General features: G+C 36.5%; 1 long non-coding RNA gene and 1 pseudogene across 2 annotated transcripts in view; both read left to right on the top strand.

Annotated features, from left to right (window-relative positions):
* Window positions 1–19,236, top strand: part of LOC118539683 (uncharacterized) — a 200,476-nt gene that overhangs the window by 22,701 nt on the left and 158,539 nt on the right. The window lies entirely within an intron of this gene.
* LOC118539679 (small ribosomal subunit protein eS1 pseudogene) lies at window positions 5,837–8,630 on the top strand (annotated as a pseudogene).

Here is a 19,236-nt window from a genome sequence, read left to right on the forward strand (position 1 = left end):
TCTCCATGCAGTCACTCACGGGCCCATGGTAATGGAGATTCTACCCTGTTGTGGTCACACTCTGCAATACATGGTGCTTTTAGTCACCACAGCAATGAAAAGAGACTATAAAATCACACATGGACTTTTTTACTGCCTCAGCCCAAAATTGACATACTCCACTTCCGCTTACAATTTACTAGTCAGAGCTCATAATCATAGCCCTGCCCTGCTACAAGTAAGCTGTGGACATGTGGAATGTGGAGTGCAGAATATTTGGTGAGTGCTACTACCTCTGTCAAGTCCACCTTTTTCCCTCTAGTATGGTAGATTATCCAAACTGTGTTGCAGTTTTTATGTTGTTTTTTTTTAAGCTTCGTGTATCATGGACATCTCCCCATATCAATACATATTCATTCATTCATTGACTATTTTCTTTAAAGATTTTATTTATTTATTTGAGAGAGAGAGAGAAAGCACGAGAGAGGGGAGGGTCAGAGGGACCAGCAGACTCCCCACTTAAGCAGGGAGCCCAACGCAGGACTCTGTCCTTGGGACTCTGGGATCATGACCTGGGCCAAAGGCAGATGCTTAGCTGGCTGAGCCAGCCAGGAGCCTTCTTTTTTTTTTTTTTTTTTTTTAAGATTTTATTTATTTATTTGATAGAGATAGCGAGAGAGGGAACACAAGCAGGGAGAGTGGGAGAGGGAGAAGCAGGCTTCCCGCGGAGCAGGGAGCCCAACGCCAGGCTTGATCCCAGGACCCTGGGATCATGACCTGAGCCAAAGGCAGACGCTTAACGACTGAGCCACCCAGGCGCCCCCACCCAGAAGCCTTCTTGTGAATATCTTTACAGGGAGAGCATCCCAAGAAAATAAAACTATTAGTTGACTTGGTGATGTGAACATGAAGATGCATTTTCCTATTTTTGTGTATGTTTAAAAGTTTCCATGAAAATAATTAAAAATGAAAATTAAAACTGGTTGTAAAGCTGACATCCAGATTTTATATCAGCATTTTGGAAAAGAAAAATCATATAAAGAATTTAATAAGTACTCTCAATTTCTTTAAAAAAAAAAAGGTTTTACCAATTTACCTCCTCAGAAACACTGTTTTAACTTGTTTCTCTACATCCTCACTGACTAGCTCCTATACAATACAGCACTTGATTACAGATTGTTTTGTTCATCACTACATAATTGTACTGTGTATGTTAGTCTTATCTTTCCAATTATTTGTTAAACTTTTAATTGTATCTTACTTTTTATCCCTCTTATCATTACCTTTAAAGTGATTAGACATATAAATTCCTTATAAAAATTACCGATTGAGAAGTAAAACTTAGTGATGACTTTAATTTAAATATAACTTCAATTGCTAATAATTCTCATAACATTTTGCTATGTTGAGAATGAAAAAAATTAATAAGCTGCACAAAATATATCCACAAGCAATTTAAAAATTTTGAGTATTAGAGAACCAGTTTAAAAATACTTTTTTTTCAAGTAATTGGCTAGATGTGAAGTACAATTTAAATAGAGACCTTTCTTAGTCATATACTTATCATGATTCTTCCACTAAAAAATTTGTTTTTTCAATGATTTACTTTCTGTTGCCATACAACTAAGCTACATTGCACAAACATTTTCAGTAAATTCTCAGTTTTTCCTTAAGATGACGGAGAGTCTCAACAATTAGATGATTGTGATTGAAGCAAAAAATGAAATCAGCCTTGTTCAGCCCAAAGAGCTTACTGAACTCTAAAAGTAATTTGGCTAGATTGTGGGGTAACGCCCAGACACCAACGAGGAGTGTCTCTGAAAGATCACTCACTTAGAACCACCCTGCATTTAGGGGAAGTGGTGACAGGCTGGTCAAGGAAGACTCTTGTTACAAATTTGTCAGTGTTAGTCACACAAGTAGAACATAATGTTTAGAAGAAAATATATGACAGTGTTGGAAAGCTATGTTGGAAGAGCTGTGGCCAAAGAAAAGAGAATTACAAATTGCACTTCCATGACACAGATAACTTGGAAATATGGTGCATAAAAATGTTTTGTTTTCATAATTTAGTTCACTCTAGTTATGATCCTGGTTATATGAGGCAAAATCTCTATTTTGAGAATAGATTACCTCAGGAAGGAAGAATTACTGCATGATGCTGACATTAAGTTAGAAATATTTTTAGGATTTTAGGATTCAGAATGATTAATTTTTCAGTATCAGACTCTCTAAATCATAGGCCTTATCTAATCATAAAAACAGTTTTGGAATAGTGGCCATACCTTAGTGTCAAACACAGAAAACATGGCATCATAATTCACAGGTCACCAAACTACTTTGAGACTGTAAACAGTAATTTTGATCTATGAACCTTAATTTCCTCATCTCAAAAAAATGGAGACACAGATTTTTTTCCTTCTCCATTTTACTGGTATGTTTTGGGCATACCAAATTCGTGAGCCTAGTTCTTCTCAGCAAAAACTTGAGCAAAGGGAAAAATAATAGTAATAGAACCATTCGTGGTGCCTTTGAAAATGTTTCCTGTTTTAATTGCTAATCCTCCTCTGAAGGGAGAATTTCCTTAGATTTCAACCTGAGGACTGAAGGTACTTTACACTGCTCTGTCCTATCACAGATTCTTTGCTCGATCATCATTTATTCATTCAATCTTTTAGTGAGTTGGTCATTCACCAGCTAGGGTCATTCCAGCTAGGGACTGGAGATACAAAGAGGGATAAGACAATTCCAGTCCTCAAGGGAGACCAACATTATACAAGTATTTACAAATGCACTGAGTTTATGCAAAAGTAGTACGGGATGCTTTGGGAGCTTCCAGCAGGGGACTAGGTAATGTATTTTGGGGATCAGAATGGGTTTTAGAAATATCAAAGCTAAAACAAGAAAAATGAGTTGGCTAAGCAAAGAGTATAAGGGAAAGTGATTTAGGCAGAGGGACTAGCGCTGATTGATTTTGAGGTACTGAAAGGAAAGCCAACATGGCTACAGTATAGAGAGACAAAATCCAGATCTCAGAGGCCTTATTAAGGGTTTGGTCTTTATTCTGAGAGTAATGGAAAGCCATTGAAATTTTTTGTTTGTTTCTTGTTTTATATGTTTAAGCAGGGAAGTGACATAATCACTTGCACTTTTAAAAGATAATTTTAGGCACTATCTGCAGAATGGAGGAGAGGATGGCGCACAAGTAATATATGTGGGGAAAGAGGAGACAATTGGAGGAAACAAATTATGGGGTTGGCAAAGAGGAGGAGGAAAAAGTGAACTGATTCAAGAGATATTTAAGAGACAGAATCAGTAGGATTTGATTGTGAGGGAAAGATGAATCAAAGATGACTTCCAGATTTCTGGCTTAAGGAGATGGGTGGATGCCATTTATTTAAATAAGGAATACTAGAGGAAGAGGAAGTTTGGGAAGGAAAATCATGAATCATAGTTGACCGGCACATAGCCTACACAATAAGCCATTTAGAATACAAAGATCTCAGGGTATAGATTACACATAGATGTGCAAATACAGGTTCTCATCAAAATCATGCTTATAACTTGATCCCTAAGTCTTGCTTTTTAAATTCTGGATGATATTTATACCCTTTCAGTGGTCTTTTACTTTCCTATTCTTGGGCATTTCAGATCTTTTTAGGCCAGGTCTTGAGTGTTATCCTGGTGTTCCAGCTTTAAATTGCATAGCTTGAAGCCTCCTCTTTCTTTCTTTTTTTCCTTTTTCTTTTTCTCCTCTTCTTATAGATTGTAAAACCATAACTTCTTTTCTTTAATCCTTTGATCTCTCATGTAAGATCTGATTTCATCTGAAGATCATTCCCATAGCTTGAATTTTCTTCATTTCTTATACTTTATTTTTCTTCATTGGGTTCTAATAACTCAATAACTTCCTTTCCTCCGGCTACTAATCTTCCTTGTGTTGTATCAATTTCCAAAATGGAACAAAAAAAGGAGAAAACTATTATGAAGGAAGAAGCATATTTTATCACAAGCTATTATTGCCAAATGTTGCTGGGGGACACCTGTTTCACAGTGATGAAACAGGTTTGAACTGAATGTCTACAAATGTTTTTCAATCTTCACAAAAGATATAGCTAGAAATAAGAATATAGAAAAATTGAAAATAAAGGAGTAGAAAATATATATCAGGTAAATACTAAGCAAAATAAAGCTAGTATAAATCTATTAATATCAGAAAATGCAAGATTTGAAAGCAAAAAGCGTTACTAAAGAGGGTCACTAGATATGATAAAAGGATCAAATCACCAGGAACAACAAGGAGTTAGAGACAAATACCACAATCATAATGAGAGATTTCAACACCTATTTCTCAGTGATACATCAAGCACATAAAAAAGCAAAATTGACAAGATTATAGAAAATTTGAACAAAACAAATTAATGTGTTTGTTTCAATGGACACATATAGACCATTCCACCCAAAAACTGCAGAATATATATTCTTTCGAGTGGAATACTTTTGATAATATTTGTGACCCTATAGGGGCACCTGGGTGGCTCAGTTGGTTAAGTGGCTGCCTTCAGCTTGGGTCATGATCCCAGGGTCCTGGGATCAAGCCCTGCGTTGGGAATCCCTGCTCAGCAGGGAGTCTGCTTCCTCTCCCTCTCCCTCTGCCCCTATCCCCTCCTGTGCGTATGCTCTCTCTCAGATAAATAAATAAAATCTTTAAAAAAAAAAACCCGCAATGTTCTATACTTAAAAAATATATATTTGTGACCATATATTGGGCTATAAAGGAAGTCTGAACAAATTTCAAAGGAATGGTATCATACATATTGCATTCTTTGATCACAATGGGATAAAATAAAAAATCTGTACTGAAAAAATAATTATAAAAACTTCATATGTTTCAAGACTAAGAAACACACTCATGAATCAGAAAATAATGGAAATTTGAAGATCTTTAAACTGAAGGATAAAAATACTGCATATTAAAAAATGATGCGGATCACTACTTCTAGACATGATGGAGTAACTGATATTGGGCTTGGCCTCATGCCATCAACAACCATAAAGTAGCAAAATATATGAACAAGTTGTTTTCAGGCAGTGGATGATAGACAGTATGAGGAAATGATCCTTAAGATAAAGGAAACGTATAAGGTGACCTTTATATTTGCCTTGCTGTTCTGAATGGGGGCACTTTCTGGTGTGTGGGGTGGGAAGGTGAGCCCAAGAGCAGAGCAGCAATATTGCTAAATAAAAGAGGCAGAGATCAGAGTTTGAGCTGCTGAGATGGCTGCAATTTGTGGGTCAGTATACCCCAGATGGTTGAGCTGTGAGGGAGGGAATCTTAAAGGTCTGTGGGAAGGTTATCTTCAGGAGTATGGCTAAGTGTTTGGCTGCACATACACAAAGCGAGACCATGTGAGGCCTACCAGTAGTGACTGAAAACTTACCACAAATGCCAGTGCTGGAAGATTGTGGAATTTCAATCCATTCACACTAGAGAGATCTTATTGAGTACCTTGGGCATTGACCCTGTACTATAGGCCAAACCAGAATAGGATCAAGGTGAATCCCTGTAATCTACAGCCTGCCTGAACAAAACTCAACACTCTTTAAATAAAGACAGTATAATACAGTTCCTCACAGTGTAACAGCCAAAATTGTTTTACACAAGGAAGAAATTACTAGACAAGCAACTCAAGAAGTGGGGAAACTAGTGACCATTAATCAAGAGACAAAATAGTAGAAACAAAGATGATCGCAGATGTTGGAATAAATAGATGTGGACTTTAAAGCAGTTATTATAAATATGTTCAAGGATTTAAAGAAAAAGGTGGAGTTTTCCTTTAAAAGTGTGAGTGAACAGATGGGGAATCTCAGCAGAAAAATGGAAACTAGAAACACAGAGCTAAATGGAAATTCTATAACTGAAAAACTGCAAACAGAGCTTAGAGGGAAACTTATTGTCTTAAATGCTTCTATTAGAAATGAAGAAAGGCTAGAAATTAATGCCAAAAGCATAAAACTTAAGAAGTTAGAAAAGAAAAAGAAAAAAAGAAAAAGAATAAACAAAACAGTAGGAGGGAAACAGAGTAAGAGAAGAAAATGTAAACAAATTATACAAGGCCAATGTAAAAGAATACTAAAGGCAGCAAACTTCTAGCAAGGTTGGTCAAGAAAAAAACAGAGAATGAGTAAATAAACAATAAAAATGAAAAGGGGGGCTTAGAAATGCTTCTAACATTAAAAAGATAAAATTATGCTAATTTTTTTGAAAATTAGATTAAAATTGATAGTTTTAGAAAATGTGACTTCCTGCAGAAGTTCGTCCTATCTCAAGAAAAAATTGAACCTCTGAATAGTAGTTCTGTAGCCACAATATAAATTATCAGTAAATTAAAATCTTCGTGCAAAGCAAACTTCAGACCCAGAGTTCTATCAGTCAAGCACCTTACAATTCCAATAGTATACAAATTATATAAGTGAATAGAAAAGATCAACTCCCTAACTTTTAAAAAATAAAGTGAGTATAACCCTGATACCAGTATAACCTAATAGAGGACTTGTCATGACCTTAGTGAAAATCCTAAATAAGTTCAGTTAGAAAATGGAATCTGACAGTATGCAAAGGAGATACTACTACATCATTACCAGGATGGGTATATCTCAAATCCAGGATTAGTTTAACATTAAAACCAAAATATGTTTGGGGCGCCTGGGTGGCTCAGTCGTTAAGCGTCTGCCTTCGGCTCAGGTCATGATCCCAGGGTCCTGGGATCGAGCCCCGCATCGGGCTCCCTGCTCGTCCAGGAGCCTGCTTCTCCCTCTCCTTGTGTTCCCACTCCCCCTGCTTGTGTTCCCTCTCTAGCTGTCTCTCTCTCTCTGTGTCAAATAAATAAAAAAATAAAATCTTAAAAAAAAAAATAAAACCAAACTGTTTGATTAAATTCAACAGATTTATAATTTTTTGAAAAAGCTTCTTAATAAACGAATAAAAAGGACCATTCTAACCAGATAAAGTTACCTGACAAATACAGCAGCTAACATTATTCTTAATTTGATATATTGAAAACATTCTTGTTAAGCTCAGGAACAAGACAGGTAGCATAAAGGAGAAAAGATCTAAGTGGGTCTTGGGGTGAGAAAGACACCCCTGGAACTCTGGAACACTGTGGCCCAATCTAAGTAAATGAATCATGTTTATTGATTATAAGACTCAATATTTTTTTTAAATAATTTCTTCCCAAAATAATCTATACATTCGGTGCAATTCCAATCAAAATCCAGATGAAATTAGTGTGTGTTTGTGTGTGTGTAACTTGTTAGACTATATCTATAATTTATATGTAAGAGCCATATATATACTTATGAAGAAGAACAAGGTGGGAAGATTTGCCTTACAGGTTACCTTATTAAAAAGCTATCGTGATTAAGCCTTTTGGCTCCCTGAGCAGCGTCATAGCTGTTGGCAAGAACATATGCCTTACAAAAGGTGGCAAAAAGAGAGTCAAGAAGAAAGTGGTTGATCCATTTTCTAAGAAAGATTGGTATGGGGGCGCCTGTGTGGCTCAGTCCATAAGTGTCTGCCTTCGGCTTGGGTCATGATCCCAGGGTCCTGAGATTGAGCCCCACATCAGGCTTCCTGCTCAGCAGGGAGCCTGCTTCTCCCTCTCCCACTTTTCCTGCTTGTGTTCCCTCTCTCGCTGTCTCTCTCCCTGTCAAATAAATAAATAAAAATCTTAAAAAAAAAAAAAAAAAGATTGGTATGATGTGAAAGCACCAGCTATGTTCAGTATAAGAAATATTGGAAAAACACTAGTCATAAGAACTCAAGGAACCAAAATCACATCTAATGGCCTTGAGGGTTGTGTTTTTGAAGTGAGCCTTGCTGATCCTGCAGAATGATGAAGTTGCATTTCAAAAATTCAAGCTAATTACTGAGGATGTTCAGGGCAAAAACTGCCTGACTAATTCCATGGCATGGGTCTTACCCGTGACAAAATGTGCTCCATGGTAAAAAAATGGCAGACCCTGATTGAAGCTGATGTTGATGTCAAGAATACTGATGGTTATTTGCTTTATCTATTTTGTGTTGGTTTTAACACAACAGTCAGATTCAGAAGACCTCTTATGCTCAGCACCAACAGGTCCAACAAATGTGGAAAAAGATGATGGAAATCATGACGCAAGAGTTACAGACAAATGACTTGAAAGAAGTAGTCAATAAATTGATTTCAGACGGCATTGGAAAAAGACATAGAAAAGGCTTGCCAATCTATTTATCCTCTCCATGGTGTCTTTGTTAGAAAAGTAAAAATGCTGAAGAAGCCCAACTTTGAATTGGGAGAGCTCATGGAGCTTCATGGTGAAGGTAGTAGTTTTGTAAAAGCTACTAAAAAAAAAAAAAGCTACTGGAGATGAGACTGGTGCTAAAGTTGAATAAGTTGATGGATATGAGCCACCAGTCCAAGAATCTGTTTAAAATTCAGACATTTAATGGTGACAGATAAAAAATCTTACTTGTGATACCTAAAAAAAGGGTGTAATAAGGCAGTGTGGCGCTGGTTCAGGGATAGAAAAAGTGACCAATAGAATAGAACAGGATACCTAAACAGAACTGCACCTATATGGAAACTTGATTTGTGACAGGCTTTTTTTGTGGATCAGTGAAAGAAAAAATGGACTTAAAAAAAAGTGTTAATACAATTTAAAATCATGACATTAAATTCCTACGTTCTACCAGGCACTAGAATAAATTCCAAATAGATCAGTAATTGGAATGAGAAGGGCAAATGATAAAACTTCTTGAAAACCATATAGGAAAATATTTTCTGGCTTTGGAGTCCAAAAGGATTTTTTTTTTTAAGATTGATTGATTGATTGATTTGACAGAGAGAGAGAGAGCATACAAGCAGGGAGAGCGGCAGGCAGAAGGAGAAGCAGGCTCCCCACTGAGCAGGGAGCCCAATGTGGGATTCGATCCCAGGACCCTGAGATTATGACCTGAGCCGAAGGCAGACACTTAACCAACTGAGCCACCCAGGCACCCCCCAAAAGGATTTCTTAAAGATCCAAAAAGTATAAATCAGAAAGCAAAGATGACAGCCAAAACAATCTTGAAAAAGAAGTCCAAAGTTGGAGGACTCACACTTCCCAGTTTCAAACCTTACTACAAAACTATAGTAATCAAGACACTGTGGTGATGGCATAAGGGTAGACCTATAGATCAATGGAGTAAAATGGAGAATCCAGATATAAACCCTTCCATTTACGGTCGATTGATTTTCCCCAAGGGTGCCAAGCTAATTCATGGAGAAAAAATAATGTTTTCAACAAATGGTGCTGGGACAACTGATTATCCACATGTGAAAGAATGAAATTAGACCCCTACCTGAACCCTACACAAAAATTAACTAAAAATGGATCATAGACTTAAATGTAAAAAAGCTGTAAAACCACTAGAAGAACGCATAGTAGTAAATCTTAGTGAACTTGGGTTAGACAATGATCTCTGAGATACAACTCCAAAAGGACAAGTGATAAAAAAAAATAAATTTGAAAAATTGGACTTCATCAAAATTAAAAACTTTTCTGGGGAGAACTATACCATCAAGAAAGTAAAAGACATCTCATACAATGAGAGAAAATATTGACTGAAGATGGTAAAGAAAGGCCTCCAACAGAGCAAGAGATGCAAATGCTGGCAGTCAAGAAAGCAAGCCCTGTTAATACTAAGGTGTGAAGGCATATGGGCAGGGCACCAACAGTATCAGCTATACAGTCCCAGACTCTCTTCAGTAGTATTAGGCAGGCCCCAGTCTTAGCTTGAGTTTCCCCCCAAAGTATACATAACCTGAGGCAAAAGACTCATGTGCTATTACTTTATTAGGGCAAGCATTTCCAAGAAACAGGGGTAGGAAAGGAGAAGTAAAGTGAAGAAGGAGAGAGAACCAATATGAAATTGCATTGTGGACTTGGGACCATTATTAAATGCCAATGATTGCTTGATGTCTTGGGATAGTCCTTAAGAAGCCTTAAAAAACCCTTGGACTTTCGCACTTGAAGATCCAAAAAGCACCTGAATACAATTTTTAAAAGACTGATTGGTTTTCCCCCCACAGGTAGTTAGTTGATATCTGTAAATTAATGCTCTCTTAGACCTCATTCATACCTCAGGTTCCCTTTAATCAACATCCAACACATAATTGGTGGTAATGGATAGCAAGGATAATTGAAATCCACATAATAATAGCTACCATTTAATAAGTACAAGGCAGTTTTATATAATGTCTAATCCTCACAAAGTAGCTTTTGTTATACTGATTTTATTAATGCCCAAGCTGAGATTCAGCTAACTTAAGGAACTTGGCCAATGTCACAAAGCTAGTAAGTAGCAGATCAGGTTTTGGAACCGTGTCATCGTCCTCTTCTTTCTTCTTTCTCCTTTCTCTTCCTTCCTCCTCCTTCCTCCTCCTCCTCCTCCTTCTCCTTCTCCTCCTTCCTCTTCTCCTCCTCCTCCTTCCTCTTCTCCTCCTCCTCCTTCCTCTTCTCCTCCTCCTCCTCCTCTTCTCCTCCTCCTCCTTTTCTCCTCCTCTCCTCCTCCTCCTCTTCTCTTCCTCCTTCCTCTTCTCCTCCTCCCTCTTCTCCTCCTCCTCCTTCCTCTTCTCCTCCTCCTCCCTCCTCCTCCTCCTCCTTTTTTTAAACTCCTGAAACAGTGCTTTCTACTGTATCAGGATGCCTCTTAGAAGAAAGGATTGAGATTCCTAACTCTCCTCTTAGCCAATAATTTTTAAACCTGTTATTTATTTTTTAAATAGGTCATACAAACACATGGTTTAAAATTCAAGAAATGCAAAAGGATATTCAGTGAAAACTCTCCTTTTTGCCCTGTCCACGAGTCACCCAGTTCCTCTTTTCAGGGACAACTAATGTTACCAGTTTCTTGTGTATCTTCTCCAAAATATTTATGCATAAATATGAATATAATTTTTTACCCTTTTAACAGAAATGGGTTATTTTAGGGTGCCTGGGTGGCTCAGTTGTTAGGCGTCTGCCTTTGGCTCAGATCATGATCCCAGGGTCCTGGGATCCAGTCCCACATCGGGCTTCCTGCTTAGCGGGAAGCCTGCTTTTCCCTCTCCCACTCCCCCTGCTTGTGTTCTCTCTCTCTCTGTCAAATAAAATCTTAAAAAAAAAAAAAAAAGAAGTGGGTTATTCTACCAAATGTACGCTGTTGTTAGACATCTTAGAGTATAAAAAAAATAAATGGTTGTAAGATTTTAGGCTTTATTGTGTATAAGAATATGTAAAAAGCACTTTTCTAAGATGGAAGTTTCTGATGAATTCTATTCAAAGTATAATTTATTATTATTTGGCAAGTCTGTTACCTCTGCTCAATATAGCTTTTGTTTACTGTATCTTCTTCAGTAAAGAGCCAGATATAAATATTTTAGGCTCTCTGTCATGACTATTCAACTGTGCTGTTATAGCATAAAATTAGCCATTGATGATATGTAAACAAAAGGACAAATGGGTGGGTTCTAATAAAACTTTATTCACGAAAACATGTGGCAGGCCACATTTGACCTGTAGGTCATAGTTTCCTGACTCTCTAGGGGATACTTTTTAAACTAGAAAACGCACAGTTGTTTATAACATACTGGCATTATTTGGGCACACCAGCATGATGAAATAAACCCCTGATTTTTACTGTTTGTCAATTTCTGTAGTGTAAATACCCCCAATAAAATAGCTGAGTTCGATCTACCAACAGTTTAGCAATAAGATTGCAAAATTCCTAAATATTTAAGAATTGGTTCTCATGATCAGATGAGAGACAGTTAGAGCACACCACTGCATGCAAAACCTTGAGATATAGGGTAATGAATATACTAAGAATAGCTAAAGCCAAAGAAAATATAGGGAGAAAAAAGTTTCGCTTTTTTTTTTTTTACTCTTGAAGGGTTTGATACACATGAATAAACAAAGTTTGTAGAATGTACCTTTCCATACTCACTAGTATTTATGTTGTTTAATTATAAAACATGGAGAGAAGAAAATTTTATGTAGACAAAGAGATCACTTCTGTATCATCAGGAAGTCTAGTGACATTGGCACTGAAGTTCAGTGAAAAGTGAAAAGAGCTGGAACTAAAAGACGTGTGCATGTATAAAACATATGTGTGTCTATGTTATATATGTGCATATATTATGTATATATGAATATTATAATATTTTATATATTTGGAATATACATATTTTATATTACATATCATTTTAACATCTTTTTCTGGTTTAGAACTTGTTGCGTTTTTCTGTGTCTAGTGATTTTTTATTTGATATTAGATGTTCCAAACGTTATGTTGTTAAATATTTGCATTTTGTTCTCTTTTTTCAGAGTTTTGAAATTTGTTTTGGCACACAGGTTATTAGGTTAGTTGTGAATCAACTTGATATTTTCTTTTTTCTAAATTTTTTTAAAGCATTTTTTTAAAGGTTTTATTTATTTATTTAACAGAGAGAGACACAGCGAGAAAGGGAACACAAGCAGGGGGGAGTGGGAGAGGGAGAAGCAGGCTTCCCGCAGAGCAGGGAGCCTGATGCGGGGCTCCATCCCAAGACCCTGGGATCATGACCTGAGCCGAAGACAGATGCCTAATGACTGAGCCACCCAGGCGCCCCTTTTTCTAAAATTTTTAAAAGATTTTATTTATTTGAGAGAGTGAACACGAGCAGGGGGAGGGGCCAAGGGAGAGGAACAAGCAGACTCCCCGCTCGCTGAGCCTGGAGCCTGACTGGATCCCAGGACCCTGAAATCATGACCTAGCCATGAGCCATGACCTGAGCCAAAATCAAGAGCCAAGTACTCAACCAACTGAGCCACCCGGGTGCCCCTCAACTTGATATTTTCAAGGATTATTTTAAGTTTTATTAGAGTGTGCCTAGACCAGCCTTTACTCAGGGGCAAGTTTAGCTTTAATATTAAATCTTTGCCCCTCTGGGATTTCTGTTGGTTGCCTTGTTGCTCAGTGACGTCTCTCACCTCTGGCTGGGTGGAATTTGAACATCTCCTGGCTCTTTCTGTGCTCTGAGAATTGTGCAGCTTACGGCCTCTGGTAGTTGTCTGAAAACAGTTGTCTCATATCTTTTGTCCAGGTTTCTAGTTGTTCACTGTTGAAGAGCAAGTTCTGTACCAGTTAATTCTTCATGATCAGTCATGAAGCTCAACATCTTGTGACAATGTTGAATCTTTCAATTCCTGTATTTTTAGGTCTTCTTTGAAACTTAAACTATTAAAATTCTCTCCATACAATCTTATATTTAGAATTAGCATTGTTCCCAAGTCGTCATACTTTTATTCCATTGCAAATGGTATCCTTTTAAGATTTTTATTTTCTACCTGCTAGTTGCTAGCATGAAGGAAAAAAATATATTATATATTGTTTTTTCTAAGCAGCAACTTTGTATACTGATTTTTCTATCCAGTAATTAAAGTATTATTTTGAATTACCTGGAAATATTTTCAAATAAGGAATAATGATAGTTTTTTTTAATGTTTATTTATTTAAGTAATCTCTACACCCAGCGTGGGGCTTGAACTCATGATCCTGAGATCAAGAGCCACATGCTCTTCCAATTGAACTAGCCAGGCACCCCTATGTTATTTCCTTAACTCCAATCCTTATATATGTGGGTGTGTGTGTGTGTGTGTGTGTGTGTGTGTGTGTGTGTGTATACATCTTTTCTTGCCCTACTTCACTTTTTAAGAGGTCTAATTCACTATTGAATAGATGTTCCTTTCTATTTCTAGTTAGCTAGGATTCTTTAAAAATGTTAATTCCAGTGTAGTAAACATATAGTGTTATATTCATTTCAGGTGTACAATATAGTGATTCAGCAATTCTATGTATTACTCAGTGCTCATCAAGATAAGTGTACTCTTCAAAAAACACAAGAAATAAACAAGTATTGGTGAGGTTGTGGAAAAAAAGGAACTCTTGGGCACTGTTGGTGGGAATGACTAGTACAGCTACTGTGGAGAACAGTATGGAGGTTCCTCAAAAAATTAAAAATAGAACTACCCTATGATTCAATAATTACACTACTAGGTATTTACCCAAAGAATACAAAAACACTAATTCAAAGAGGATACATGCACTCCTATGTTTATTGCAGGACTATTTACAATAGCCAAATTATGGGAACAGCTGAAGTGTTCCTCAGTAAGTGAATGGATAAAGATGTGGTATATATATATAATGGAATATTATTCAGCCATAAAAAAGAATAAAATTTTGCCATTTGCAACAGCATGGGTGGAGCTAGAGAGTATAATGCTAAGTAAAATAAGTCAGTCAGAGGAAGACAAATACCATATGATTTACTGATATGTGGAATTTAAGAAACAAAACAAATGAGCATAGGGAAAAAAAAAGAGTGAGAGACAAACCAAGAAACAGGCTCTTAACAATAGAGAACAAACTGATGGTTACCAGAGGGGAGGTGGGTGGGGGGATGGGTGAAATAGGTGATGGGGATTAAAAAGTACACTTACCATGAAGAGCAGTAAGTAATGCATAGAATTGTTGCATCACTCTGTTGTACACCTGAAACTAATATAACACTGTATATTAACTATATTGGAATTAAAATTATAAAAACTTAATAAAAAGTAAGTATACTGTTTGTATACTTTTTTATCCATTCACATGTTCTTTATCCATTCATCAATCGATGGACACTTAGGTTGCTACCATAATTTGGCTATTGTAAATAATGCTGCAATAAATATAGGGGTGCATGTATGCCCTTGAATTAGTATTTTTGTATGCTTTGGGTAGTTACCCAAAGTAGTGTAATTACTGGTTTGTGAAATAGTCCTATTTTTAATTTTTTAAGGAATCTACATACTGTTTTCCACAATGGCTACACCAGTTTATATTCCCACCAACAGTGTAAGAGGGTTCCTTTTTCTCCACATCCTTGCCAACACTTGTTGTTTCCTGTGTTTCTGATTTCAGCCATTCTGACAGGTGTGAGGTGATACCTGATTTTAGTTTTGATTTGCATTTTCCCTGAGGTTGAGTGATGTTGAGCATCTTTTCACGTGCCTCTTGGCCATCTGTATATCTTCTTTGGAAAAATGTTCGTATCTTCTACCTATTTTTAATCAGATTATATTTTTTTGTTTTTTGTTTTGGTGTTGAGCTGTATCAGTTCTTTATATATTTTGAATACTAACCCTTTATTGGATATATCATTTGCAGATATCTTCTCCCATTCAGTAGGTTGCCTTTTAGTTTTGTTGGTTGTTTTCTTTGCTATGCAAAAGCTTTTTATTTTGATGTGGTTCCAATGGTTATTTTTGCTTTTATTTCCCTTGCCTCAGGACACATATCTAAAAATAGTTACTACAGCTGATGTCAGAAAAATTATTGCCTGTACTTTCTTCTAGGGTGTTTATGGTTTCAGGTCTCACATTTAGATCCTTAATCCACTTTGAGTTTATTTTTGTGTATGATGTGGGAAAGTGGTCCAGTTTCATTCTTTTGCATGTTGCTGTCCAGATTTCACAGCACCATTTGTTGAAGACACTGTCTTTTTCCCATTGCATAGTCTTGCCTCCTTTCTTGAAGGTTAATTGACCATGTAAATGTGGGTTTATTTCTGGGCTTTCTGTTTTCTGTTCATCTATGTGTCTGTTTTTGTGCTGTGCCATCCTGTTTTGATTACTACAGCTTTGTAATATAACTTGAAGTCTGGAATGTAATACCTCCAGTTTTATTTTTCTTTTTCAAGATTGCTTTGGCTATATGGGGTCTTTTGTGGTTCCATACAAATTTTAGGATTGTTTCTTCTAATTCTGTGAAAAATGTTGTTAGTATTTTGACAGGGATTGCATTAAATGTGTAGATTGCTTTGGGTACTGTGGACATTTTAACAATATTTATTCTTCAGATCCGTAAGCATGGAATGTCTTTCCATTTCTTTGTGTCATATTCAATGTCTTTCATCAGTGTTTTATGGTTTTCATTTTTTAAAAGATTTTATTTATTTATTTGAGAGAGAGAGAGACCATGAGCAGGGGAGGGGGCAGAGGGAGAAGTAGACCTCCCACTAACCAGGGAGCCCGATGTGGGGCTTGATCCCAGGACCCTGGGATCATGACCTGAACTGAAGGCAGACACTTAACCATCTGAGCCACCCTGGCACCCTTATCCTTTCTCTTATTGATGTGATGTATTGTGTTGATTGATTTGTAAATATTGAAGCACCCTTGCATCCCGGGAATTAATCCCACTTGATCATTGTGAATGATTTTTAAAATATATTGTTGGATTCGATTTGCCAGTATTTTGTTGAGGATTTTTTCATCTATGTTCATCAGTAATATTGGCCTATAGTTCTCTTTTTTGTGTGTGGTGTCTTTATCTGGTTTTGGTATCAGGGTAATGTTGGCCCCATAGAATGAATTTTGAAGTTTTCCTTCCTCTTCTGTTTTTTGAAAAGTTGGAGAAGAATAAGTATTAACTCTTCTTTAAATGTGTGATAGAATTCACCTGTATAGCTTGTTGGGAGTTTTTTGATTACTGATTCAATTTCATTTGTGGTAATCGGTCTGTTCAAATTTTCTATTTCTTCCTGGTTCTGTTTTGGGAGGTTATATGTTTCTAGGAATTTATTCATTTTTTCTAGGTTGTCCAGTTTGTTGGCATATAACTTTTTGTAATATTCTCTTATAATTGTATTTCTGTAGTGTTGGTTGTTATTTCTTCTCTTTCATTTCTGAATTTGTTTGGGTGCTTTCTCTGTTCTTTTTAAAGATTTTATTTATTTATTTACCTGAGAGAGAGAGAGAGAGAGAGAGAGAGCACACGAATGGGGGGGGAAGAGGGAGAGGGACAAGCAGACTCCACCCTGAGCCCAGAGCCCAAATGTGGGGCTTGATCCCATGACCCCAAGATCATGACCAAGAGTCAGATGCTTAACTGACTGAGCCACCAAGGTGCCCCACTTTCTCTTTTTTCATGAGTCAGAGGTTTTATCAATTGTGGTGATCTTTTCAAAGCTCCTGGTTTCATTGATCTGTTCTATTATTTTTTAGTTTCTCTATCATTTATTTCTGCTGTAATCTTTATTGTTTCCTTCCTTTTGCTGGGTTTGGCTTTTGTTCTTCTTTTTCTAGCTTCTTTACATGTAACTTTAAGTTGTTGAGATTTTCTTTGAGATTTAAGTTGAGATTTTCTTGCTTCTTGAGTTAGGCCTGTATTGCTATAAACTTCCCTCTTAGATCCATTTTTGCAGCATCCCTAAGATTTTGGACTTTTGTGTTCATTTTCTTTTGTTTCCATGTAATTTTTTATTTCTTCTTTGTTTTTTGGTTGATCCATTCATTGTTTAGTAGCATGTTATTTAACCTACATGTATTTGTGGTCTTTCCAGATTTTTTTCTTGTGGTTGGTTTCTAGTTTTATAGTATTATAGCCAGAAAAGATGCATCATATATCTTCAATTTTTTTGGATTTGTTGAGGCTTCTTTTGTGGCTTATTATGTGATCTCTTCTGGAGAATGTCTGTGTGCACTTGAAAAGAATGTATTCTGCTGTTTTAGGATGGAATGTTCTGAATATGTCTGTTAAATCCATCTGGTCCAATGTGTCATTCAAAGCCACTGTTTCCTTGATTTTCTGTTTGGATGATCTGCCCATTGTTGTATGGGATGTTAAAGTCCCCTATTATTATTGTATTGCTATCAATTATTTCCTTTATGTTTGTTATTAACAGTTTTATATATTTGGGTACTCCCATGTTGGGTATATAAATATTTACAATTGGTATATCCTCTTGTTGAATTGCTGTCTTTATTATTATGTAGTGTCTTTCTTTGTCCTTATTACAGTATTTGTTTTAAAGTTTGTCTGATATAAGTGTTGCTAAACTAGCTTTCTTTTTTTTTTTTAGAAGAGAAATATCCATTTTTTTTAAAGATTTTATTTATTTATTTGACAAAGAGAGAGAGAGCAAGCACAAGCAGGGGGAGCAGCAGAGGGAGAGGGAGAAGCAGGCTCCCCACCAAGCAGGGAGCCTGACATGGGGCTCGATCCCAGGACCCTCGGATCATGACCTGAGCTGAAGACAGATGCTTAGCCGACTGAGCCACCCAGGCACACCTATAGTGGTTTTCTTTTGACATCATTTGCATGATAAATGTTTCTCTATCCCCTCACTTTCAACCTGCATGTGTCTTTAGGTCTGAAGTGAGTCTCTTGTAGGCAACATATAGATGGGTCTTGTTTTTTTATCCATTCCATCACCATATGTCTTTTGATTGGAGCATTTAGTCCATTTATATTCAAAGTAATTATTGATAGATATGTATTTATTTCCATTTTGTTATTTATTGTCATTGTTTTGTGTTTGTTCCTTTTTTCCGTTGCTTTTTTCACACCATAAGTTAGCTTTCTTTAGTGATACACTTTATTTTTTGTATATCTATTACTGGTTTTTGATTTGTGGTTACCATTAGGTTTGTATATAACATCTGTGTATAGCAGTCTGTATGAAGTTGATGATTGTTTAAGCCCATTCCTTACTCCTCTCCTCCTCACATTTTAGGTATATTTTATCATACTTCATTTTATGTTGTGAGTCCCTTGACTGATTTTTACAGATATCCTTATTTTTACAACTTTTGTACTTCCTACTTTTTTAACTCTTACTTATGGTTTTTCCTTTCTATTCACAGAGTCCCCTTTAATGTTTCTTAAAGGGCTGGTTTAGTGGTCATGAACTCTTTTAACTTTTGTTTGTCTGGGAAACTCTCTCTTCTTCTATTCTGAATGGTAGACTTGCTGGATAGAGTATTCTTTCCTGCAGGTTTTTTCCTTTCAGCACTTTGAATATATCATCCTCTTTTCTGGATTGCAAAGTTTCTGTTGAAAAATCTGCTGATAGCTTTGTGGGATTTCCCCTTTATGTAACTGTTTTGCTGCTTATAAAATTCTTTATCACTGCTTTTTGCTATTTCAGTTACTGTGTGTCTCGGTGTGGTCCTTCTTGGATTGGATTGATTTTGTTGGGGGATCTCGGTTCCTCCCAGATCTGAATTTCTGTTTCTTTCCTCAAATTTGGGAATTTTTCAGCTATTATTTCTTCAAATAAATTTTCTGATCCCTCTTCTCTCTTCTTCTTCTTCTGGGGTCCCTATAATGCTAATGTTATTATGCTTAATGGAGTCATTGAGTTTCCTAAGTCTCTTCTGTTTTTG

Source organism: Halichoerus grypus, chromosome 8 (assembly GCF_964656455.1).
Source record: "Halichoerus grypus chromosome 8, mHalGry1.hap1.1, whole genome shotgun sequence".
Taxonomy (NCBI): domain Eukaryota; kingdom Metazoa; phylum Chordata; class Mammalia; order Carnivora; family Phocidae; genus Halichoerus; species Halichoerus grypus.